Source organism: Rana temporaria, chromosome 3 (assembly GCF_905171775.1).
Source record: "Rana temporaria chromosome 3, aRanTem1.1, whole genome shotgun sequence".
NCBI lineage: Eukaryota > Metazoa > Chordata > Amphibia > Anura > Ranidae > Rana > Rana temporaria.
In genome coordinates this window covers 93,523,999-93,550,732 of record NC_053491.1, presented here as the reverse complement: position 1 = coordinate 93,550,732, position 26,734 = coordinate 93,523,999, and the positions used below count along the sequence as shown (strand labels likewise).

At 43.3% G+C, this 26,734-nt stretch overlaps 1 protein-coding gene across 2 annotated transcripts in view; it reads right to left on the bottom strand.

The window, feature by feature from the left end:
• LINGO1 (leucine rich repeat and Ig domain containing 1) overlaps positions 1-26,734 on the bottom strand; it is a 619,539-nt gene that overhangs the window by 568,144 nt on the left and 24,661 nt on the right. The window lies entirely within an intron of this gene.

Here is a 26,734-nt window from a genome sequence, read left to right as displayed (position 1 = left end):
GCCTTCATTTCAGGCTGCCATGCAACACAATGTGATTATTTTAAAAAGGGGGGGGGGGTGATTCTTTTATATACCCACTGTACCTGCAATGTTTTTAAGATAGTGATAGGGTCCACACAAATGCATGAATGGGTGATTTTTTAAGGCGTGTTTACATTTGTGATGTGTGTGTGTGTGTGTCGGGGGGTTGGTAAAACCACTCGGATGAGCCTTGTTTTATCTTTTGCTGCAGAAGCAACAGTCAGGGATGTACACATGCCACAACCATGATGCTTTACAACCATGGCAGGAATTATACCCCTGTGATTAATTCAAGTGAATGATGTTGCATTGCAACTGCCTGTAACTGCACACAATTGTGAAAGAGAGAGAGAGAGATAGTAGCTCATGCTTTCACTTGCTCTTTAAAACTATATTGTATAAAATTGTAGAAAAGGAAAAGCCAAGTTGATGCCCTCTGCACCTTGGTTTTTCAACGTGCTTTAGAAACGGAAAAATCTGAAAACGAAATACAATGCAAAAAGTCAGTAAAGGCCATTTTGAAAGTCATATGTTTCCTTTGATATAAGATAAACGTTTTTAAAAAAGAAATTACCATTTACTATTTAATTATTGATGAGAAAAAATGTCACTCACTCCTAGAATAATGCTGTTTACAAGATAAAAGATCTAAAGACTAACGCAAGTGCGTAAAGGCACTGAAAGATTACTGCACTTAAGTATTGTTGTTACCTTGGAAGCAATTAGGTTCGCGTTAATAATCGGCACTGTGCTGCTTCATCTTATTGTTCGATCCACTGGCTGATGTACTGCTGATGCTCTTCTATCCATACCTGACCATTCTCCTTCACATTCTGGTCACTCATCTCCAACCCTGTACGATCATTGTTCTTCACATCCATTCATGCCCATTCTCCTTACCTCTGGTCATTATTTTCACCACTTCTACCTATGCCTACTCTCCTCTTTGTGATCCTTCTCCATTTTTATCAATGTCTAGTCACCTCTCTAGCCATTTTCCTCCATTTCCATTCATGTCTCCCTTCTTTGTGCCTTATCATTCACTTCCAGCTATTCCTTCTAACCCTTCTGGTCATACTCCTCTATTTTCTGTCCATGCTTGCTCTTCTTTCTGGGTTTTCTCATCCACTTCTATCAATACCTACTCCCCTCTCAAGTCATTCTCCTCCACTTATATTCATGCCTTCTCTGCTCTCTAGTCATTCACCTTTACTTCTTTCCATGCCTTCCTCTCCCTCTAGTCATTCTTAAAGTGGAGGTTCACCCGGAAATGACAAGTTTTAAGATTAGATTCATGCTCATTTTGTCTAGGGGAATCGGGTATTTTTTTTTAAATAAAAGCCGTACTTACCGTTTTAGAGATACATCTTCTCCGCCGCTTCCGGGTATGGGCTGCGGGACTGGGTGTTCCTTCTTGATTGGCAGTCTTCCGACGGTCGCATCTATCGCGTCACGATTTTCCGAAAGTAGCCGAACGTCGGTGCGCAGGCGCCGTATAGAGCCGCACCGACGTTCGGCTTCTTTCGGCTACTCGTGACGCGAGAGATGCGACCGTCGGAAGCCTGTCGGAAGACTGTCAATCAAGAAGGAACGCCCAGTCCCGAAGACCATACCCGGAAGCGGCGGAGAAGATCGCTCTCTAAAACTGTAAGTACTGCTTTGTCTTTAAAAAAACTAGCCGATTCCCCTAGACAAAATGAGCATCAATCTAATCTTACATTTTTTTTTCCAGGTGAACTCCCACTTTAACTTCTATCCATGCCGTCTTTTCTCTCTAATCATTCCCTCCCCTCTCTAGTCATTCTCCTCCACTTCTATCCATGCTTTCTCTACTCTCTAGTCATTCTCCCCCACTTCTATCCATGCCTTCTCTCCTCTATAGACATTCTCCCCCACTTCTATCCGTGCCTTCTCTCCTCTCTAGACATTATCCCCCACTTCTATCCAAGACTTCTCTCCTCTCTAGACATTCCCCCCCCACTTCTATCCATGCCGTCTTTCCTCTCTAGTCATTCTCCTCCACTTCTATCCATGCCTTCTCTCCTCTATAGTCATTCTCCCCCACTTCTATCCGTGCCTTCTCTCCTCTCTAGACATTCTCCCCCACATCTATCCATGACTTCTCTCCTCTCTAGTCATTCTCCTCCACTTCTATCCATGCCTTCTCTACTCTCTAGTCATTCTCCCCCACTTCTATCCATGCCTTCTGTCCTCTCTAGACATTCTCCCCGACTTCTATCCATGCCTTCTCTCCTCTCTAGACATTATTCCCCACTTCTATCCATGACGTCTCTCTTCTCTAGTCATTCTCCCCCACTTCTATCCATGCCTTCTCTCCTCTCTAGACATTCTCCCCCACTTCTATCCATGCCTTCTCTCCTCTCTAGTCATTCTCCCCCACTTCTATCCATGCCTTCTCTACTCTCTAGTCATTCTCGTCCACTTCTATCCATGCCTTCTCTACTCTCTAGTCATTCTCACAAATAGAGCTTTCTTCTGGTGGTATTTGATCACCTCTGCGTTTTTTATTTTTTGCTAAACTAATAAAAAAAAGATGACAATTTCTCCTTCACTGATGGGCACTGATAAGGTGGCACTGACAGGCACTGATAAGGCAGCACCGATGAGGTGTCACTTACGGGCACTGATATGTGGCACTGGTAGGCGGCACTGATGGGTGGCACAGATATGCAGCACTGATGGGCACTGATAGGCGACACTGATGGGCACTAAAAGGCTGCAATAATGGGTACTTATGGTTGGCTATAATAGGCAGCACTGCTGGGAACTGATATGTGGCACTGATGGGCATCCCTGGTGGTACTGGTACTGGTAGGCATTGTGGATGGGCACTGATTGACAGCTGCCTGGACATTGATTGGCAGCTGTCTGGTCACAAATTAGCATTTCCCTGGTGGTCTTGGGTGGAATACCTGGTAGTCCAGTGTGGGTGGCCATCCCTGGTGGTCCTGGCGGCATCCTGGTGGTCCTGGGCGGGCATTCGAGGGGGACACCGGTCTTTACCGAGATTGGTGTATTGGTGTGTAAGACTAACACACTGCACCACCGATCACCACAATGCACGCCCACAAGGGCACGCGGTGGCTGTTATCCTGCTGGACATATGACATCCAGTCAGGATAACTGAACCACTGCCCGGCCGTCATTCTGTTATAGGCCAAGCGGAAAGTGGTTAAAGAACATATTTAATATTAAAACCATGTAAGATACACTGATGGGGTATAGGCAGGTCAGGTAGATACATGTTTATATATATCTGAACATGATCCAGAAATGCTGCCATCTTCTCTGAGCCAAATAATATTTTAAATGGTCTGTTGCAAAGTGAAAAACTGTTCTGTGATCAGACTAATAGATATTTGATAGTCTTTTTGCCAACCATGGGCGTCGTGTGCTCTGGACTAAACTTTGGATTGCTATCAGTGTTTAGATTTCAAAAGCCTGCATGTCTGATGATATGGGGGTGCATTCACGAATATGGAATGGGCAGCTTGCACGCCTGGAAAGGCATTATCAATGCTGAAAGATATCTAGGTTTAGAGCAGCATTCAGACGAAGACCTAACATATTTTAGTAGGATAACGCTAAACCACATACTGCATCTATGATAACAGCATGGTTTGTAGTAGAAAAGTCTGCCTGCTGTCCAGACCTTTCACCAATTGAAAATATTTGCTGCGTCGTGAAATGCAAAATACGACAAAGAAGACCCAGGACCGTTGAGCAGTTAGAATCGTATATCAGGCAATAATGGGACAATATTTCTGTCCAAAAGCAACCGGTCGTCTCACTTCCCAGACCTTTACAGATTTTTGTTAAAAGAAGAGGGGATGCTACACTATGGTAAACATGGCCCTTTCCCAACTTTTTTGAGACGTGTTGCTGCCATCAATTTCAAAATGACCTTATTTTTTTCTTAAAATTGTATATTTTCTCAGTTGAAACATTTTATATGTTTTCTATTGTGAATAAAATATGAGTTTATGGGATTTGCATTCTGTTATGTAGATTTTATAAAGCGTCCCAACTCTTTTGGAAGTTAGGTTTTATATGATTTACATGGGATGGCATAAATCATTGCCAGCAGCACTGCCAAAGGTGGTAATCCCCCTTTCTAAAGCCTGAATATTAGAAGTTTTATGAATATCTGTGAAGATATACAGTGCATCCGGAAGCATTCACAGTGCTTCACTTTTTCCACATTTTGTTATGTTACAGCCTTATTCCAAAATTAATTAAATTCATTATTTTTCTCAAAATTCTACAAACAATATCCCATAATGACAATTTGAAAGGAGTGGGAGCGGAAAGTGGTCTTTGCAGATTTATAAAAATAAATAAATAAATTCCATGTACATAAGTATTCACAGCCTTTGGTCAATACTTTGTTGAAGCTACTTTGTCACCATTTACAGCCTCAAGTCTTTTTGAGTATGATGCTACAAGCTTGGCACACCTATTTTTGGTCAGTTTCTCCCATTCTTCTTTGCAGGACCTCTCAAGCTCCATCAGGTTGGATGGGGAGCGTTATTATTTTTATATTTTCAGATCTCTTCAGAGATGTTCAATCAGGTTCAAGTCTGGGCTCTGGCTGGGCCACTCAAGGACATACACAGAGTTGTCCCATAGCCACACCTTTGTTATCTTGGCTGTAAGCCTAGGGTCGTTGTCTTGTTGGAAGATGAACCTTCACCCAGTCTGAGGCCCAGAGTGATCTGGAGCAGGTTTTCATCAAGGATGTCTCTGCTACATTCATCTTTCACTCGATCCTGACTAGTCTCCCAGTTTCTGTCTCTGAAAAACATACCCACAGCATGATGCTGTCACCACCATGCTTCACTGTAGGGATGGTATTGGCTAGGTGATGAGCGGTGCCTGGTTTCCTCCAGACATTACACTTGCCATTCAAGTCAAAGAGTTCGATCTTTGTTTTATCAGACCAGAGAATTTTGTTTCTCATGGTCTGAGAGTGCTTTAGGTGCCTTTTTGGCAAACTCTAGGCAGGCTATCATCCCTTTTACTGTCGAGTGGCTCAACGCTGTATCCTGGCCTAGGCCAACAAGGCCCAGGCCTAGGGCAGCACTTTGCAGGGGGCAGCACGGAAAGAGTCCCCGCCAGATTGCGCTACACTTTATGGGGCGGACTGGGCTGAGAGGCAAATTAGTCTAGCGCCACCATAAAGCGGCTGCACTGCTTCCGATATGCGGGCAGTCGGCATTCTGCAACTGTGGGGGGGGGGGTGCCGCTTTTAATTTTGACTGTCCTATTATTCTGGACCACAAACCTTCCTCACTGTGATATATGTTTTCTGCTGCACCATTGGCATGGTTATATCTTCTTAGTCCTCTCCATAAAATTATCAGAAATTTGTGTTTAAAGTAGAACTATAGACAACACTTCTTTTATTATTTTGGATAGAGTAAGGGGGGTTTATATCCACTGTCAGTTTATTTTTTACCATCCCTGTCCCATCGCAGAGATTTCTCTTCACTTCCTGCAACATAGCCAAACAGGAAGTGAGAGGAAATCTATGCAAATTAAGGGAATCCATTGCCCCCCGCCCCCCCCCCCCCCAGGCACTCAGAACTATTGTCCCCACTCAAAAATTTCAGGGTGGGTCTTAAACAGCAGGGGGTGTGGCCTTGACAAGAAGGGGTGGGTCATATTTAAATTAGGGGTTACGAGTTTAGTCAGGCCTAGGGCAGCACAAAACCTAAATACACTACTGGAGTAGCTTAATTCTAGTCACTCTACCATACAGGCCTGATTGGATTAGTGCTGCAGAGCCGGTTGTTCTGGAAGGTTCTCCTATCTCTACAGAGAAACACTGGAGCTATGTCAGAGTGACCATCGGGGTCTTGGTCACCTCCCTGACTAAGGCCCTTCTCCCGCTCAGTTTGGTCAGATGGCCCGCTCTAGGAAGAGTCCTGGTGGTTCCAAACGTCTTCTATTTATGGATGATGGAGGTCTCATTGGGACCTTCAATACTGCAGAAATGTTTCTGTACCTTTCCCCAGATCTGTGCCTCCATACAATTCTGTATCGAAGGTGTAAAGACAATTCCTTGAACTCCAGGACTTTGTGCTCGGATATGCACTGTTTACTGTGGGACCTTACTAAGAAAAGAAATGGCTGCACGTCCAGGAATTCTGATTGCCTTTTGTTCAAAGTGATAACACCAAAGACACCAACACGAGGTCACGTAGACGCGTTTCACACAAACATCTTGTGCTTGATCATCACTCCTTACTTACTTAGACAGGTGTGTGCTTTTACAAATCATGTCCAATCAACTGAATTAACCACAGGTGGACCAATGAAATTGTAAGGATGATGAGTGGAAACAGGATGCACTTGAGCTCAATTTTGAGTGTCATGGCAAAGGCTGTGAATACATTGTGAATACAATGTTTTTTTTTTATAAATTTGCAAATATTTCAAACAAACTTCTTTCACGTTGTCATTATGGCGCTTTGTTTGTACAATTTTGAGGAAAAGAATGAATTTAAACCATTTTGGAATAAGGCTATAACTTAACAAAATGTGGAAAAAGGCAAGCACTGTAAATACTTTCTGGATGCACTGTATGTTATGTTGTTAACCACTAAAGCCCCGATTTGGCTGCCAAATGACCGGGCCACTTTTTGCGATTCGGCACTGCGTCACTTTAACTGACAATTACGCGGTCGTGTGACATGGCTCCAAAACAAAATTGAGGTCCTTTTTTCCCCCCCACAAATAGAGGTTGTAAATTTGGTGGTATTTGATCACCTCTGCGGTTTTAATTTTTTGCGCTATAAACAAAAATAGAGCGACAATTTTGAAAAAAAAAATAATAATATTTTTTCATTTTTGCTATAATAAATATCCGCCCAAAAATATATTAAAAAAAAAACATATTTTTTCCTCAGGTTAGGCCGATACGTATTCTTCTACATATTTTCGGTAAAAAATCGCAATAGGCATTTATTGATTGGTTTGCGCAAAAGTTAGAGTCTACAAAATAGGGGATAGTTTTTTGGCATTTTATTATTTTTATTTTTTTACTAGTAATGGCGGCGATCAGCAATTTTTATCATGACTGTGACATTATGGCGGACACATCGGACACTTTTGGCGCTATTTTGGGACCATTCACATTTACACAACGATTAGTGCTATAAATATGCACTTATTACTTTGTAAATGTGACTGGCAGTGAAGGGGTTAACCAGGAGGGGGCGCTGAAGGGCTTAAGTGTGTCCTAGGGAGTGCTTCTAACTGTAGGTGGGTTGGGCTATGTGTGACATGACACTGATCACTGCTCCCGATTACAGGGAGCTGTGATCACTGTCCTGTCACTAGGAAGAATGGGGAAATGCTTGTTTACATCAGCATTTCCTCATTCTTCCTCTCCGTGAGACGCGGCAGGAGCTCATGCCCACAATGCGACATATGTATACATTGATCTGCCTAGCCGTGCCATTCTGCCGACATATATCGGCGTGAGCCGGTCCTTAACCGGTTAAAGGCTCAGGCCCCGTTCACACGGCCGAGGAACTCGACGTGCCAAACACATCGAGTTCCTCGGCCAGTTCAGCCCTGAAGCCGCCGAGGAGCTCGGCGGGCCGAGAGCTCCCATAGAACAACGAGGAAATAGAGAACATGTTCTCTATTTCCTCGTCGAGCTCCTCGTCGGCTTCCTCGGCCGAAAGTGTACACACGACCAGTTTCCTCTGCAGAATTCAGCCAGAAACTCGGTCGGAAGCTGAATTCTGACGAGGAAACTGGTCGTGTGTACGGGGCCTATGCCTTTTTCCGACACTTGTTGCTTTAATGTTAAAATCAGTATTTTTTGCTAGAAAATTACTTAGGATCCCCAAACATTATATATGTTTTTCAGCAAAGACCCTGAAGAATAATTTTATGCAATATTTTATGTCACAGTGTAGTTGCGCAGCAGTCTTTCAAAAGCAATTTTTTGGGAAAACAATGAATTAAAAACAAAAACTAAACAGTAAAGTTAGCCTAATTTTTTTTGTATAATGTAAAAGATGATGTTACACTGAGAATCGTGATCTTTATTCTAAGCCCAAAAAAATTGATTTTCATCTAGAATCATGCAGCTCTAGTACCTGTCAAAAAACCCTTTTGGGTGGAACTCGCTTTGAGTTCACATCTCTATGGGGATGCTTTGCTGGTTCTTTCTGATTTGTATTTTAGGTTACAAGCTGTCTGCTGTTGCTAGGAAGATTTACCTCAGTTGCTGGGCAGATCTTCAGTCAGTTGAGCACCAGATTGCTGACAAATCTTTTGGCGGGAAAACAGCTGTCCAATGAGTGTAACCTTTCACCTGTATATTCATCGTTGCCACAGGGCGGAGTCAGCAGTTACCTCAGGCCTGTCAGCTTGTGATTCTCCTCAGCCTTCTTTTTGGAACTCTTGCCCTCCAAAATCTATTTGCTCTATTTCTCCTTTGTGGGTGGACAGTGGTTGGTAAACTATGTATTTGGTTGCTGTAAAGCCTCGTACACATGACCGAGGAACTCGACGGGCGAAACACATCGTTTTCCTCGTCGAGTTCCTTGTCAGGCTGTCGAGGAACTCGACAAGGCAAGTTTCTCCATTCCCGTCAAAGAAATAGAGAACTTGCTCTCTTTTTGGCTTGTCAAATTTCTCGACAGTTTCCTCGACAAAAATGTACACACGACCGGTTTCCTCAGCAAAAAAATATCTCCCAGCAAGTTTCTTGCTGGTTTTTGACGAGAAACTTGGTCGTGTGTACGAGGCCTAAGACATTACTGAGTCTTGGTGACTAAACATGTTGGTCTGTTAATGGATATTATTGTTCTGCTTGGTAATAAAGGTTAAAGGAGCTCATTTCATAACCAGGTCTTTCAGGCACCTCTCCCGCCACCTGTAAAAGTAATCCTGTGGCGAATCTGCTGCCAGGACCACTTTTATTAGACACAGAATCCCCCGCAGTACAAAAATACCAGGGTAAAGGCAGCTACTGTGGGCGGTCTTGAAGTGAATTGAGTTAAACCCAATAAATAGGTCTTAGCCTAAGGTTTTCCTGCAACCTTTATCAATTGTTTACATTATTTTTTAAACCTCCCTGTGTAAGTTTTTAACTATAGGTAAGCCTACAATAAGGCTTACTTATAGGCACTGTAAATATCTCCTAAACGTGCATCGTTTAGGAGATATTAACTGTATACTGCGCCAATGATGTCACCGGCGCATGCGCTCTGAAGGAATGGCCTCCCATGCTGTTTCTTCAGGAGCGTGTGCCGTGACCGGCGGCCTTTTAAGGAAGAAGGGTGAAGATGGATGCAGCCTGCAATGGGGACGACGCAGGTTTAATTTGCAGGTAAGTGTCACATAGGGGGTTATTTATGAAAGGCAAATCCACTTTGCACTGCAAGTGCACTTGAAAATTTTTATATATTGCAGCTTACCAATCATTAGATGTGGCGGATGCATTTGTTTTCTCTTTTAGGCTTTTTTTGCTCTGTCAATCTAAGAATTCATAAGCTGCAATATAATAAATGTTTGCTTTTGAGTTTAATACCACTTTAAGGTATGATGAGTGTTGTTGGGTTATACAATCTAATTGTATGTGCTGTAGGCACTCCCTTTTAGAGAAAGGCAGCTGATTTATCTATTCCTTTCATTTTATTGACTCTTGGAAGGCCTCGATTCAGATGGGTGTACTGCAATGCACACCTGCACAAGGGCCATGTTTGCCTGTTTGAAGATGCTCAGGAGTTCCCCATTCATGTTAATAGGGACACAACCGCTGCTCCCAATCTGATAGCCCTGCGGGTGCATGGCCCCAGACATACACCGTCTGCCTTCAGGGCTGTACACCCGCATGGATGTCACACTGGGAGCAGCGACTATGTGTGTGCAGCTGCTTCATCCTAATTGACATTAATGGGACTGCCTGGACAGAGATGCGCTGATCACCTGTGCAACCCCACATGGGCAAACATGGCCCTTGTACGGGTGTACACTGTAGTACGCTCGTGTAAACGAGGTCTAACTCTTCTGCCCAGAGAAAAGGCAATGCATTGCATTTTATTATAGGTTTTTCCTTTAAGGCCAGCCATACACTGCTCAAATCTCGGCCGGTTAGCAGGAACAGTCCGAGATTCGAACTGTAAATGTACCAAATTGATCGATTAACTTGGGTACAACCAGCCTGTCATATTCTCTTGTGACTATCGCTAGCAGCTGCTATAGATCAATAATCACTGTCTTCTCCCAGTGCTTACCCCACCCACCAGGAGAAGACAATTGCTGATTCCACTGTCAACACTGTCTGTGTTGGATGGGGGAATCATGTGAATTTCATTCCTGCAACCACATTTGCACCATGTATGGCTAGCCTAATGCTGCACACACACGGTCGGAATTTCCGACAGAAAAAGTCAGATGGGATATTCTGACCGTGTGTATGCCCCATCTGACTTTTTCCGTCGGAACTGCCGACGGACTTACAGAATGAAAATCCGTTTGTCTGTATGAAATTCCGATGGGAAAAAAAACATGCATGCTCGCAAACACCTTGACGCATGCTCGGAAGCACTGAACTTCTTTTCCTCGCCTCATCGTAGTGTTGTACGTCACCGCATTCTTAACTTCAGAGAACTTTTGTGTGACCGTGTGTATGCAAGCCAAGCTTGAGCAGAATTCCGTCGGAAAAACCATCCAACTTTTTTCCAACAGAAATTCCACTCGTGTATACAGGGCATAATTCTGATGGAAATACCTGAAAACTATTTAGTCAAAAGTCCAGAAATCCTGGAGATTCAGTGTGAACCCATGGTAGAGGAGGAACCCAAACCTCATCCCAAGAAGTAAGTAAAAAAAGGATACAGACAGTGATAAAAACCTGTTCAGACATTTTCCTGCTCTATCCAAACCTACAAATGGCATAAATAGGGCTTTATATTACCATTTTACTGTAAAAATACGCCTTTGCTTTTGTTAAAGAAATCCTGTACTAAGGGAAATAATAGAGGTACCAATGCGGGCCGCCTTGTGAAAATTCGGCTTCCTGGAAATCTCAGGTTTCAATGCTTTCTGAGTCATTGACATACAAAATATGCAGCAAGTGAAGAGAAACTTCTCAACTGCATATTTTGTTAAGTATTAGTAATTTACTATGAAAGCCATTGGATCAGCAGGAAGTAATGTTAGGTGTGTGTTGGTGGTGCTGGATGTGAAGGAGCTTGTATTTTTTAGGTTGTTCCGCTGTGTAGAGCTTGTGATTTTCTGATGCAGTCTTTTTTATGGCTTTGTGAAGGGAAAAAGCAGTTGCCAGCAGACATAACTTTATATTATGTTTCTTGGTTAAAAACTAAGGGCCAGGTTCTCATAGGATTGGCGGCGGCGTAGTGTAAGCCATTTACACCACGCCGATGCAATTTACTGGAGCAAGTGCCGTATTCGCAAAGCACTTGCTCCGTAATTTGCGGCGGCGTAGTGTAAATGGCCCGGCGTATGGCCGCGTAATTCAAAGGCGGCGGCTTGTATTTAAATTAAGCACGCCACCGCGCCGATCGAACTGCGCATGCGCCGGACGTAAAAATAGCCTAGTGCGCATGCTCCAGCTCACGACGCAAAACGTCAATGAAGCCGACGTGAGCGTCATTGACGTAAAGTCGTATTCGCGAACGACTTAGTAAAACAACGTAACCGATGGAAAAAGACAACGCTGACCCGACGCCATACTTAACATGGCATACGGCGGACTGGCGTAAGGTTACCCCTCATATAGCAGGGGTAACCTTACGCTTACGGAAACGACGTAAACGACGACGAGGCGGCGTAAAATCGTTCGGGAATCGGCGTATCAGGCTCATTTGCATAGTTAAATGAGAAATGCACGTAAACGCCACCTAGTGGCCAGCGTCGAATTACATCTAAGATCCGACGGTGTAAGTGACTTACACCTCTCGGATCTACGCTGTATCTATGCGTAAATGATTCTAGGAATCAGACGCATAGATACCCGGGGCCAAAAACAGAGATACGACGGTGTATCTTGAGATACACCGTCGTATCTCTTCTGATAATCTGATCCTAAATCTATTTATTGGAATTGAAATAAACAGAGGAGTTTATAAGTACCCCCTTTCTTTAGGCTTATAGTTCGCATGATATCAAATACCAATCAGAGTTACATAGTTAGTCAGTTTGAAAAAATAAACTTTACTCGCTTCAGAAATGTTTGAAATGACAATAATGCCAGATCCATAAATTGCCCTTTTAAATATAAAACTTGATTACATGACTCGCAAACAATTCAAGCTATTCATACAACTTATGAGGGCCGCGAAACAAACAATAACTAAAGCATGGAAAACTCCCTTACTAAACATAGCAGAAACCAAACACAGGATGAAATCGGTCATTGTTGCATGTAAAAATGGAAGCCCTAGATAAAGAAAATTTGAAAGGATACAAAGATCTATGGAAAACATGGGTCACACACAGAGGTGGCTCTTTAATTAGGCAAATTAGACGGTCGCCTAAGGCCTCGCACTCACAGGGGCCTCACGGACGCCTAACTTACCCAATGCATTACCCCAGTTTTGAGGGACAGGCAGCATTAAGAGCCCTGACTCAGGAGCGGGGCTGCCAATGTCCCTAACAATCAGTGAATATCGGGGACACCACCCCTTGTGACGTCAATGACCCAGCATGCCCTCAGTCAATGATGTCACAAGGGGGGTGGTTTACCAGGTGACATCACTGGGTGGCCCCCGCCCCTTATGCCGCGTACACACGATCGGTTTGTCTGATGAAAACGGTCTGATGGACCGTTTTCATCAGACTAAACCGATCGTGTGTGGGCCCCATAGGTTATTTATCCATCGGTTAAAAAAATTGGAACTTATTTTAAAATCTGATGGATAAAAAACTTATAGAAAAAAAAACGTTCGTCTGTAGACACGTCCATTGGTTAAAAACCCACGCATGCTCAGAATCAAGTCGACGCATGCTTGGAAGCATTGAACTTCATTTTTTTTAGCACGTCGTTGTGTTTTACGTCACCGCGTTCTGACACGATCGGTTTAACTAATGGTGTGTAGGCACGACTGATCATCAGTCAGCTTCATCGGATAACTGATGGAAAAATCCATCAGACCGTTTTCATTGGATGGACCGATCGTGTGTACAGGGCATAAGTTATTAAAAAGCAGGATCTGGGGGCCGTCTTGTTAAAGGGGGCTTCCAGATCCCGATAAGCCCCCTGCCCGCAGACTCCCACAACCACCGGACAGGGTTGTCCTTGAATTATTTTTCCCATCATGGGCGTGAGTGGAGCCCCATGTCACGTTTTGCCTAAGGCCTCACAAAGCCTAGAGCCACCTCTGGTCACGCATTGTTAACCTATAAACTTTGACCACCAAGTACTCCAGTCATGGTAACTAACATTTGTATGTGCAACAATAATAAAACTAGAATAATAGATTATGCCTCTGTAAACATCCCATGCCCTCTTTTCCCCACCTTTCCTTACCCTTATTTTCTTTTTTTCTCTTCTCTTCCTTATTTCTCTTTTATTATGATTTCATAAGGTACCTAACATCTACAGGTGATATGGAATACATATACTTTATTCAAATGTTTAACACACATGAGAACTCAGACACTAATAGACCTAATTGTCTTTCATTGACTGATAATGATCCTCTAAATATTGATGTAATCTAATATTGAAACAGTCTGAAAACTCTGTATCATTTTGATAAATAGGGAACTTATCTAACATTAATTTTACCATCTGTATGCTATATTAATACAATGTCGTAACCTGTTTCTTTATTTTACATGTAACTACTAAAATACTTTTAGTTGATACATTATACTTGTTATCATATGTTGATCTTTAAATAAAACCTTTGAACAAGAAAAAAAAAAATACACAAGTCCATCTAGTTTTTGTTCAATCAATAAAATAACAATAAAATAAATCATATAATCCAATATACACAATTCTATACCCACAGTTGATCCAGAGGAAGGCATAAAACCCCAGCAAAGCATGATCCAGTTTGCTACAGCAGGGGAAAAACTCCTTCTTGATCCCCCAAGAGGCAATCAGATTTTCCCTCGATCAACTTTACCTATAATTATTAGTATCCAGTTATATTAACTGGATACCAACCAATCAATATAATTAGTAAATGGGGATCTACTCGATCTAAAGTCAATCCCCTTTTTGGCACTAGATCTAAGAATATGGGCTGGATTCACAAAGAGTTACGCCGGCGTATCAGTAGATACGCCGACGTAACTTGGAATCTAAGCCGTCGTAAGTTTAAGTGTATGCTCAAACTGAGATACACCTAGCCAAGATACGACAGCCTGCGCCGTCGTATCTTAGGGTGCATTTTTTCCGCTGGCCACTAGGTGGCGCTTCCGTTGATTTCGGCGTAGAATATGTAAATGACTAGATACGCTGATTCACAAACATACGCTTGCCCGTCGCAGTAAAGATACACCGTTTCCGTAAGAGGTACGCTGGCGTGAAGATAAAGCTGCCCCCTAGGTGGCCTAGCCAATGTTAAGTATGGCCGTTGTTCCCGCGTCGAAATTTGAAAATTTTACGTCGTTTGCGTAAGTCTTCCGTGAATGGGGCTGGACGTAATTTACGTTCACGTCTAAACCAATACGTCCTTGCGGCGTACTTTGGAGCAATGCACACTGGGATATGTACACGTACGGCGCATGCGCCGTTCGTAAAAAACGTCAATCACGTCGGGTCACCAATAATTTACATAAAACACGCCCCCCTCATCCTCATTTGAATTAGGCGCGCTTACGCCGGCCCCATTTACGCTACGCCGCCGTAAGTTAGGAGGCAAGTGCTTTGTGAATACAGCACTTGCCTCTCTGACTTACGGCGGCATAGCGTAAATACGATACGCTACGCCGCCGTAAAAATGCGCCGATCTGCGTGAATCCAGCCCTATGTGTTTACTCCTAAGTGATCCTTAAGTTCACACAGGGGCAACCCGACTAACAGCAAGACTTTGCAAGGCGACTTGAGCGCGACTTGGAGCAACTTACAACGCGACTTAACGTTGCCTCCAGGACAGGCGATTTTGGCTGTGGCCAATCACAGGATAATCAGCTCTGTGGGAGGGAGGGGTTTGCCTAAGTAACTATTTTATTTTCCTGTAAAGTTGCTTCAGTTAAGATGAAGATCCGACTTTGGAGGCAACTTCCATTGAAATCAATGGGTACAAGTTGCCTAGAAGTCGCCTTGAAGTAGTACAGGAACCTTTTCTGAAGTCAGAGCGACTTCAGTAGTGTACATTAACCACTTGCTTACTGGGCACATATACCCCCCTCCTGCCCAGGTGAAATTTCAGCTTTCGGCACTGCATCGCTATAACTAACAATTGCGCGGTCGTGCGACGTGGCTCCCAAACAAAATTGACGTCCTTTTTCCCCACAAGTAGAGCTTTCTTTTGGTGGTATATGATCGCCTGTGCGGTTTTTATTTTTTGCGCTATAAACAAAAAAGTGAGACAATTTTGAAAAAAATACAATATTTTTTACTTCTTGCTATAATAAATATCCCAATTTAAAAAAAAAACAAACATTTTTTTTTCTCAGTTTAGGCCGATACGTATTCTTCTACATATTTTTGGTAAAAAAAAAAAAAAAAAAAAAATCGCAATAAGCGACTGGTTTGCGCAAAAGTTATAGCGCTTACAAAATAGGGGACAGAATTATTTTTTTTTAATTATTTTTTTTTAATAGAAATGGCGGCGATCTGCGATTTTTAATGGGACTGCGACGTTATGGCGGACACATCGGACACATTTTTGGCGCCATTCACATTTATACTGCGATCAGTGCTATAAATATGCACTAATTACAGTATAAATGTGACTGGCATTGAAGGGGTTAACACTAGGGGGTGAGGAAGGGGTTAAATGTATCCCTGCTTAGTGTTCTAACTGTGGGGGAGGGGGGGTGACTGGGGGGGTGACCGATCTGTGTCTCTATGTACAAGAGACAAAGATCGATCTCCTCTCCAGAGACAGCACCGCTGTCTCTGTGTAAAACGGCAATGAGAGATGATCTCATATGTTTACATATGAGATCCTCTCTCATTGGCCGCACAGATCGCCTCGCGAACGGCCACTCTGATTGGCCGTTCGCGGCGATCTGTAATTGGCTGTGTCCGAGGGACACGGCCAACACAGATTTTCCCTGCAGCGCGCTCTGGAGCGCGCGTGGGGACCGCCCTAAGGGGCGGCCGTCAATTGACGGCAGTTTGGAAATTGGGATCCGCACTGTAGCCGTCAATTGACGGCAGGCGGATCCCAAGTGGTTAAGATGGCTTTCATTAACTAACATGGGATTTCTGATGTCAAGCGACCTGGGGCAACTTGCTGTAGTGTATACCGGCACTAAAGGGGTTGTAAAGGTTTGTTTTTTATTTTCTAAATAGGTTCCTTAAGGCCCCGTACAGACGACCGGATTGATCCGCTGAAAACGGTCCGCCGGACCGTTTTAATCGGATAGATCCGCTGCGACCGCTGCCGGATTTCTGTCTGATGGTTGTACACACCATCAGACAGAAATTCGCGTGTAAACAATACGCGGGGCGTGGCCGCGCCGATGACACGGTGACGTGGGCAGCCCTGGAAGTTCAAAGCTTCCACGCATGCGTCGAATCAGTATGACGCAAGCGAGGGATGGCGGTCGGTCGGACGTGTCCGGTGAGTCTGTACAGACGACCGAATACGTCCGACGGACAGGTTTCCAGCGGACAGATTTCTTAGCATGCTAAGAAATTTTTATCCGCTGGAAACTGTCCGATCCGCGGGACAATTGTCCGCTCGGGCCTACACACGACCGGATCTGTCCGCTGGAACTGGTCCGGCGGACCAGTTTCAGCGGATCGAACCGGTCGTGTGTACGGGGCCTTAAGCTAGTGCATTTTTGATTCACTTAACTTTTCCTTCGCTTTCCCTTCTAAATGTTTTTTTCTTTGTCAGAACTTCTCACTTCCTGTTCCTCCTCAGTAAGCTTGCCCCCATCATCCGAGCCATTCTGGCTGGGGGTTAGTCAGCCAGAACAGCTTACTGAGGAGGAATAGGAAGTAAGAAATTCAGACAAAGAAAAAAAACATTCAGAAGGGGAATCGAAGGAAAGGGTTAGTGAAACAACAATGCACTAGCTTAAAGGAACCAATTTAGAAAATAAAAAACCAACCTTTACAACCCCTTTAATTTAAAGTATAGGAATCGAAAGGTGTATGATTATGTGTTTGAAGTCTACAGTCGCTCCAGTTTACCCCCCAAAAAAATGGACAATCTAATCTGAAAGCTTCAATACCTTTTTGGTAGGATCAAAGCCTGGATCTCCCCCTCTTATCTCAAATTTCTTCCTAATGGCCAGTGAGGCTTTTCATCGTCCATTGAGAGGAGCGGGAGGTGAGAGGGGCAGGTCACTAGCTCATATCACTAGCACTTTTATGCTTCCTTTACTAATGCATAGATAGTGGGATGAGCTGGCAGAGTGCATCCTGAAAACAAGAAGTTGTAGCAATGACCATATACATAGCTCTCAACTGTCCCTGATTTCAAGGGACTGTCCCTGATTTGGAACAATGTCTCACTTTCCTCCTCATTTGTCCCTCATTTTGGTCTGATCTATATAATTGTATATAACATGTACTTGTTATCTTTCAAAAAGTGTTTTCCCAGTGCTAAACCTTTCATCCAATTTCTAAACTGTTGCATTTGTAAATGTCAAAAGCTAATATAAAGGAATATGTGTTTAAAAAATTTGATACATTTTTTTGTATAATTCTCCTTGGGGGGCGTGGCAGGGGGTGTGTCCTATGCGTACATACTTTTGCTCGTTCCCATCTCAAAAGAAATGTTAGGAGGTATGCATATGTGGGCCGTTTGAAAGAATGAATTTTATTAAGTTAAGGCCTGGGGGGGGGGGAATGCTGCTGAAAACATTACTTCATTTGTTAGGATTTCTTACAATCTCTAGCCTAGCCTGCATACACGTGTATGGGCAGCACTCCTCTCCCCACCATCCAGAATACCGCTATACCCTCGCACAAGACACTCTACCTCTATCCTCCACAGAGCCTCACAAGACTGAATTCCACACGCCGGCATATGCTGGCGTCCGCGTGGCAGGAGATTCAGTTTGCTGTTCCCGGGCCGGACTGAAAGGAAGTGAACACTCAGTGTGTGCACTTCCTGTCAGTCCGGCCGGGAACAGGAAACTAAATCTCCTGTACCGCGCGGTTATGGTACCCGGCCGACCGCACTGCAGGAGAAAGCAGCGGTGCGGCAAGGGCCTGCCGTGCTGGGGCCCCTGGCCAGCTCGGGGCCCCAAGCAGTTGTTTGGTTTGCCTGTCGTGTTCCGACGAGCCTGTGCTGAGCTTCCAATTTTTGAAATAACAGAAAACCAATGAACGGAAGGGGTGAACTAGGGACAGTAAGATAAGTTAGGGTTGCCACCTCAACCCTCTAAAACCAAACACATATGAATTACACAGGTTTTGGGGCTAATTTAATGCAGATAAGGCACCAAGTGAGTTTAATTACCACCTTAATCAGCCACAGAACATGTGTAATGAATATGTGTTCGCTTTTAAAGGGATGAGGTGGCAATCCTAACTGGATGCCCTCCAGACAGGAAATAAAGCAGGCTTTCCTTGACTTGTTGCAGCTTCTAATGCACACTTTGAGAAGGTCACAGTGTGCCATCCATGAAACCAGAGTAATCAATTACAGTGCAGGGGAGAAGCCTGTACAATTCTGCAAGACAGAAGATAAGGCTGTAGTTCAGCTTTAAAATAGTTGTAAAGGCAGAAGGTTTTTTTATCCTAATGCATTAAGATAAAAAAAACTTGTGTGTAGCAGCCTCCCCAGCACACCCCTAATTTCTTACCTGAGCCCCATCTCTCGCTAGCGATGTCCACAAATGTCCAAGCTATCCAGGACACTCCTCCTGATTTGCCAAGACACAGCAGCAGCGCCATTGGCTCCTGTAGCTGTCAATCAAATTTAGTCAGCCAATCGGGGGAGAGAGGGGGCAGGGCCAGGTTGGGGCTCTGTGTCTGAATGGACACACAGAGCTGTGACTCAGCTCCGGTGCCCCCATAGGAAGCTGCTGACTGAGGGGGCACTCGATTGGAGGGAGGGGCCAAGAGCAGAAAAGAGGGACCTGATAAGAGGAGGATCCAGGTTGCTCTGTGCAAATCCACTGGTAAGTATAACATGTTTGTTATAAAAAAAAACAAAAAAAAACACGACTTTACAATCACTTTAACCACTTGAGACCCGCGCTATTGACAAAAGACGTCAACAGCGCGGTTCTCAGGTGCCAAGTGGACGTCTTTGGACGTCATTTGAAATGCATTACCCGCGCGCGCCACTGGGGGGCGCGCGGCGGGTAACCACTGTTTTCCTGCCGCATCGCTGGGGACCCGATGCGTGTACCTGGCGGCCGCGATGTCCGCCGGGTACACGCGATCGTAGGGAACACAGCCGGTAACAGCAGGGACGTGGAGCTCTGTGTGTAAACACAGAGCTCCACGTGCTGTCAGGGAGAGAGGAGACCGATCTGTGTCTCTTGTATATAGAGACACAGCATCGGTCACCTCCCCCAGTCACCCCCCTCCCCCCACACAGTTACAACACACCCAGGCTACACATTTAACCCCTTCCTCACCCCCTAGTGTTAACCCCTTCCCTGCCAGTCACATTTATACAGTAATTAGTGCATTTTTATAGCACTGATCGCTGTATAAATGTGAATGGTCCCAAATTTGTGTCGAAAGTGTCCGATGCATCCGCCGCAATATTGCAGTCCCAATAAAAATCGCAGATCGCCGCCATTACTAGTAAAAAAAAATAATGAAAAAAAATCATAATTCTGTTGCCCATTTTGTAGGCACTATAACTTTTGCGCAAACCAGTCGCTTATTGCGATTTTTTTTATTTTTTTACAAAAATACGTATCGGCCTTAACTGAGAAAAAATTTTTTTTTTTTTTTTTAAAAATGGGAGATTTATTATAGCAACAAGTAAAAAAAAAAATTTTTTTTTAAACTGTCGCTCTTTTTTTGTTTATAGCGCAAAAAATAAAAACCGCAGAGGTGATCAAATACCACCAAAATAAAGCTCTATTTGTGGGGAAAAAAGGATGTCAATTTTGTTTGGGAGCCACGTCGCACGACCGCGCAAATGTCAGTTAAAGCGACGCAGTGCCGGAAGCTGAAATTTCGCCTGGGAACGAAGGGGGTTTATGTGCCCAGTAAGCAAGTGGTTAATGGAATGCTTTTTCCAATGAAATCAAATGATCCGAGTAGAATAATAATGGTAAAAGGGGGTACAGGTGCCTCAAATCTCCCTTTAAATGAGTCAATTTGTTTAGAGGGCCAAGAAACTTAGCATAAAACGAGTTACTGTTTTTTAAAGATCGAACAATATATTTTGCATGAAAAAAGCCTGTATATGCAGAAGCACATAAAAAGAAAATATCTACATGCTATTACAACTTGCTGTTCCACAACCGACTAAAATGCTTGGAATTGGCAGTGTGCAGTGATACCCCGTGGGGTCTTGTTAGCCAACAGAGCTCCCCAGTATGTCACCTCTAACTCATTTCTAGTAATTCCTATCCTAAGCTGTTTACATATTATCTGTAAATGTTTCATAAAACAGCCATTAAAATAAATATATTCAAATACAAAAAGAAGCCTAATGTGGTTGTATGTAGATATGATAGTCGATGTAAAAACCATAAATAACTGTACTGAATATATATCTATAGGGCATAATTATAAAGTAGTCATTTTTCAGCTGAATGCCCATTAGAAAATATATTTTTATAACACGCATTCATCATCCACATCCACCTGATCAAATCATATTTGCCACTGTAACCAATGACTTCCCATTTTTTAAATCAAGCTCTTCTTCATTTCATTCCCCATATTTCCATTATTTGCGGTCAGTGTTGTAATTGCTGGTACTGACTAAGCCCCCCTTCACACTTGTACGACTTCAAAGTCGCGCGATTTCGCGGCCGCGATTTTACCGCGATTTCGCCGCGATTCGCGGCCGCGATTTCAATGAATGCCTGTGTAAGTGGCATCAAAATCGGACCAAAGTAGTGCAAGGACTACTTTGAAGTAGGCACAACTTAAAGTCGTGCCAGTATGAATGGTAGTCATTGAAAATCATGGAGAATGACTTGTCATACGATTTTGCAGTCCAAAATCGTGAGACAAGTCGTATAAGTGTGAAAGGGGACTGAGTTGTTTTCAGTTTATATTCCTTTTTTCAAAAATTAAAGCAGCATTCCACCCAAAAGTGAAACTGCCGCTCATTTGTCTCCTTCCCCCTCTGGTGCCACATTTCGCACCTTTTGGGATGGAGGGGGGGATGGAGCGTATACCTGTATTCACTTCCGGGAGTCTCGGCTGCGGCATAGGGAGAAGCCAAATGCAGCACTATACAAATAAAACACTGAGCTAACTCCCACCCAGACTAAAAACTACATTTTCCTATCACTTAGCAACCTATCTAAAAGGTTGCTACATATACATAGTTATACTGATCCAAGTTTGTCCAATGTAACTATGCAAAAAATGCCATATGTGGAATTCTTTTTAACCGATTGACGACCGGCTCACGGCAATATATGTCGGCAGAATGGCACGGCTGGGCAGATCGACGTATATATACGTTGCCTTTAAGATGCGGCATTGTGGACGAGTGTGCGTCACCGGCAGCGCGCGCCGCAAGCTCCGTGACACTGACCACGAGTCCCGCAGACTCTATGTCCGCAGGGATACTCGCATGGCCGATCCTAGGGTCACAGGCGCATGCGCATGGGTGCAGAAATATTTCTGATGCCCCCACATGGGTGTGGTCATATTACTAACTCCTCCCCTTTACAAATGTTTCTATAGCAATGACTCAACCACAGAGATGCCCCCCACAAAGTCTTCATTACGCTGGGATCCTTACATGATACAAAATAAACAATTTATAAACAAAATACAGGAAGAGAAGCAAAGTACTTTATTGGGACCTGGGGGCTCTCTGATGGATACAGAGAGGGCTTCTGTTAGCGAGTCTGTTAGAAAGAGCCCCTAGACATACTACAGACATAATACAGGAGATGGTCAGAGACTGCAGACATAGTACAGGAGATGGTCAGAGACCACGGACATTGTACAGGAGACGGTCAGAGACTGCAGACATTGTACAGGAGATGGTTAGAGACTACAGACATAGTAAAAGAGATGGTCAGAGACACATCAGTTCTGGACGGACACACACCTATGCTCAGAACACTAGTTCTGGACGGACACAAACAAGGAGAGAAGGGGGAGGGGAGAACTCTGCCACTTCGGCGCCCCTACCTCTGCAGGCGCCTGGGTGCAAAGCACCCGGTGCACCATGCCTAGGATCGGCCCTGGATACTCGCGATCATCTCACAGAGAGGAAGAACGGGGAAATGCTGATGTACACAAGCATTTCCCCATTCTTCCTAGTGACAGGACACTGATCACAGCTCCCTGTAATCAGGAGCGGGGATCAGTGTCGTGTCACACATAGCCCATCCCCCCTACAGTTAGAAGCACTCCCTAGGACACACTTAACCCCTTCAGCACTCCCCACTGGTTAACCCCTTCACTGCCAGTGTCATTTTTACAGTAATCGGTGCATTTTTATAGCACTGACCACTGTATCAATGACAATGGTCCCAAAATGCAGTCAAAAGTGTCCGATGTGTCCGCCATAATGTCACGATAAAATTTTCTGATTGCCACCATTACTAGTAAAAAAAAATGATTAAGAAAAATGCCATAAAACTGTCCCCTATTTTGTAGACGCTATAACTTTTGCGCAAACCAATCAATAACCGCTTATTGCGCTTTTTTTTATCCGAAGGCGTACGGCTTCGTACGCCTTCAGATCATAGGTGTAATTCTCTGGCGGCCGCTGGGTGGAGTTTGCGTCGTTTTCCAGCGTCGGGTATGTAAATTAGCTGATTACGGTGATCCACGAAGATACGCACGTTCGTCGCAATCTCTTACGTCATCGCTAGTCGGTTTTTCCTATCGCAAACATAAGCCTGCTTTTTCATGGCTTACATTTAGAACAGCCATGTTAAAGTATGGCCGTCGTTCCCGCGTCAAATTTCAATTTCTTTTTTTTTTTTTGCGTAAGACGTCCCGGGAATACGAAACGACGTAGCGCACGTCGCCGTTCAAAAAATACGTCGGGGCGCCGTAATTTTGCGCAAAGCACGTCGGGAAATTTTCACACGGAGCATGCGCAGAACGTTTGGCGCGGGAACGCGCCTAATTTAAATGGTATATGCCCCATTTGAATTAGGCGGGCTTGCGCCGGACGGCTTTACGTTACACCGCCGTAAGTTTGCACACAAGTGCTTGGTGAATCAGGCACTTGCGCTGAAAACTTGCGGCGGTGTAACGTAAAGACGATACGTTACGCCGCCGCAGATATCTGTGAATCTGGCACAGATTGAGCGATAGCGATTTGTGGGGAAATTCGTCATCAAACACTGAAAGTAATGACAGCAACAATTCTGCAACTGAGAAAATGTCAGTGTTTTTGATTTGATTACATTGTGGATTCATTTTTATTATTATTATTATTTTTATTATTATTATTATTATATTATTTGTTATAATTATTTATTATATTATAATTTATGAGTTTGTGTTTCAAACTTTATCATACCCGAGATGTCTACAAGACTCTTCTTTGGTCAGATTTAAATGAGTTATTCCTAAGAATTACAGGCCTACAATATAAAACGCCAAATTTCCATGCAAAATAATTGTACCGCTTTCAGCACCTAAAATCTAAAATAATCATACTGCCAGGGAGGTTAAGATAAAAAAAAAAAAAAAAAATCTGCCTTTACAATCACTTTAAGCTAGAATTGGCCAAATATATCCAGGAGTTCCAAGAAGCTGGGTTAGGGTGTTTCAAGCCTGGAACATATTTTCTGTACATAGAATAGTAATAATGAAAAATGTTTTTCTCATTTAGTTGGCCAAAGACACATAAATTCATAATGCTCAGAAAAAAAAGGGGGTTGATTTACTAAAACTGGAGAGTGCAAAGTATGGTGCAGCTCTGCATGGTAGCCAATCAGCTTCTAAGTTCAGCTTGTTCAAAAAAGCTGATTGATTTCTATGCAGAGCTGCACCAGATTTTGCATACTCCAGTATTAGTAAATCAACCCCCACCGCGTCAATGTGCAGTACCAAATGCAATGATAAACAGATGCAGTAGCTCTATCACAACTCCGACAAGAAGCAGAGCAAAGCAGTTCTGTTTCATAAAGTTTGGGCACGGAATAATAAGTAGAATGGAGGAATTTAAATTGGATAAATGTGTCCTCTGTAGAAATAATAAAAGAATAAAGATTTTTTAAATAGATTTTTTTCTTGGAAAGGACAGGCAATGCTGAAATCTTTGGTGACACCTAAATTGTTAACATTAAACTTTTATACAGGGCAGATAGTCTTCCTTCTGTCATGCGAGATCCTCGGTATCTTTCCAGTGCTGATAACTCAATGTTAGAAAATCGATAAAATACACAGAATATAGACAACATCTAAATCTCGCATGATTAGGGAAGCCATAATCTTTGCACAGTCAAAGAAACCAAGAAAGGCCTTAATTAATAACAGTAACAATTTTGCTATCCAAATGGATGTCTTTAACGTCTTAGAGGTCACTACTGTGCCATAAAGTTGTTTGTCATTTACAAATGGCAAATCATTTGATTTTTACCCTTGGTTCACCATTGATTTCATAGGAGACCCAGTATACCTCATGCCGATTAGTTATTGACATACGCATTTGATGGACTGCCGCTAAAGGAGTTTAAGCCTAACATTCACATTTCTATCGGCCACAGATTTAAAATATAACTAACAAGTCTCTTGAAGGCAAGTTAGATATTTTTAAAGTAGACCTAGCATTAAGATGACCATACATGGATCAAAATGTAGCCGGTTCAGCAGGGACCGGCCGAATTTCAATCCATGTGTGGGCAGGCTGGTTGTACAGAAGTCGATCCAGGTTTTTCCTGAACAATCAGTGGCTTGACTTGACTTATATTAGTAATAGTTTGCACTGGTCATTCTTTGATTATTACGATTGCGCTCATCACTTTACACTTTCATTAACTATTGTACTATATACACATATAGATTGAGCTGCAGTTGTTTTTTACACTTTTTACTATTATTCACTTGGAGGCGCGAGAGCCTTATCTTACATCTTTTGCAATCAGTGGGCCCGCTTTAGTGGGTAGCAATAATCAGTGTGTTCAGATGGCGGGTAATAGAACAGTGGGAGTGATTCCCTTATCCATATCAAATGTATGGATGGGGGAATTGACTCATTTTTTTCCCTTCAACCCTCTGGTTAAAAGGGTTGTAAAGGTAAAAGTTTTTTCATCTTAAAGTGGAGTTCCGGCCACAATTTCACTTTTTAAATATAAATACCCCTGTAATACACAAGCTTAATGTATTCTAGTAAAGTTAGTCTGTAAACTAAGGTCAGTTTTGTTAGGTTGTTACAGCATTTAGACACTTTATAAAATAGAAATTGACTGGGGCCATCTTAAGTGTGGGCATCATGAAGCCAGACTGTATGACTTCCTGGATTTCAGCCTTGCAAATCTCGCACATGCTTAGTGCTGCACAAGCAGTGTCAGATCAGGTTTCAGCACCTGTGCTGTCCAAGTCACATGATTCTTTGAGACTGGGGAGTGCACAGACTCCTGGAAAGCTACACCCACTACATTCCCAGGAGTCTGTGCGGTGTAGGTTAGGAAGCATTAAGCACCTAGGTGCAGGAAGTGGGAAGATTAACTATTCTGCCTAGCAACAACACTTTGAAGGCATCTAAAAAAAAAAAAAAAATTCGTAAAGGACTAATGACATTTTTTTAAAACTACTGATGTAATGTTATATTTATGGGTGGAACTCCACTTTAATGCATTCTATGCATTAACCGCTTGCCAACCAGCCGCCGCAGCTTTACAGTGGCAGGTCAGCTCTGCTGGGCGAGATCACTTAGCTATATGTCATCTTGCCGAGCAGCCAATAGGGGCGCGCGCATGCACGCCCCCCTCCGCTCACCCCTGACGCCGACACGCCGGGCACCCGCGATCGCTCGTTACACAGCTCCTGGTTCTGTCAGGGGGAGAAATGCCTGATTGTCTGTTCATACAATATATGAACAGCGATCAGTAATTTTCCCAAGTCAGTCCACTGATCGCTATAAAAATGCCAATGGTCCCAAAAATGTGTCAAAAGGGTCCGAAGTGTCTGCTATAATGTCACAGTACCGATAAAAATCGCTGATCGCCGCCATTACTAGTAAAAAAAAAATATTAATAAAAATGCCATAAAACTATCCCCTATTTTGTAAACGCTATAACTTTTGCGCAAACCAATCAATAAACGCTTATTGCGATATTTTTTTACGAAAAATATGTAGAAGAATACGTATCGGCCTAAACTGAGGAAAAAAAATTTTTATATATATTTTTGGGGGATATTTATTACAGCAAAAGGTAAAAAAAATTGATTTTTTTTTCAAAATTGTCGCTCTATTTTGCGCAAAAACTAAAAGCT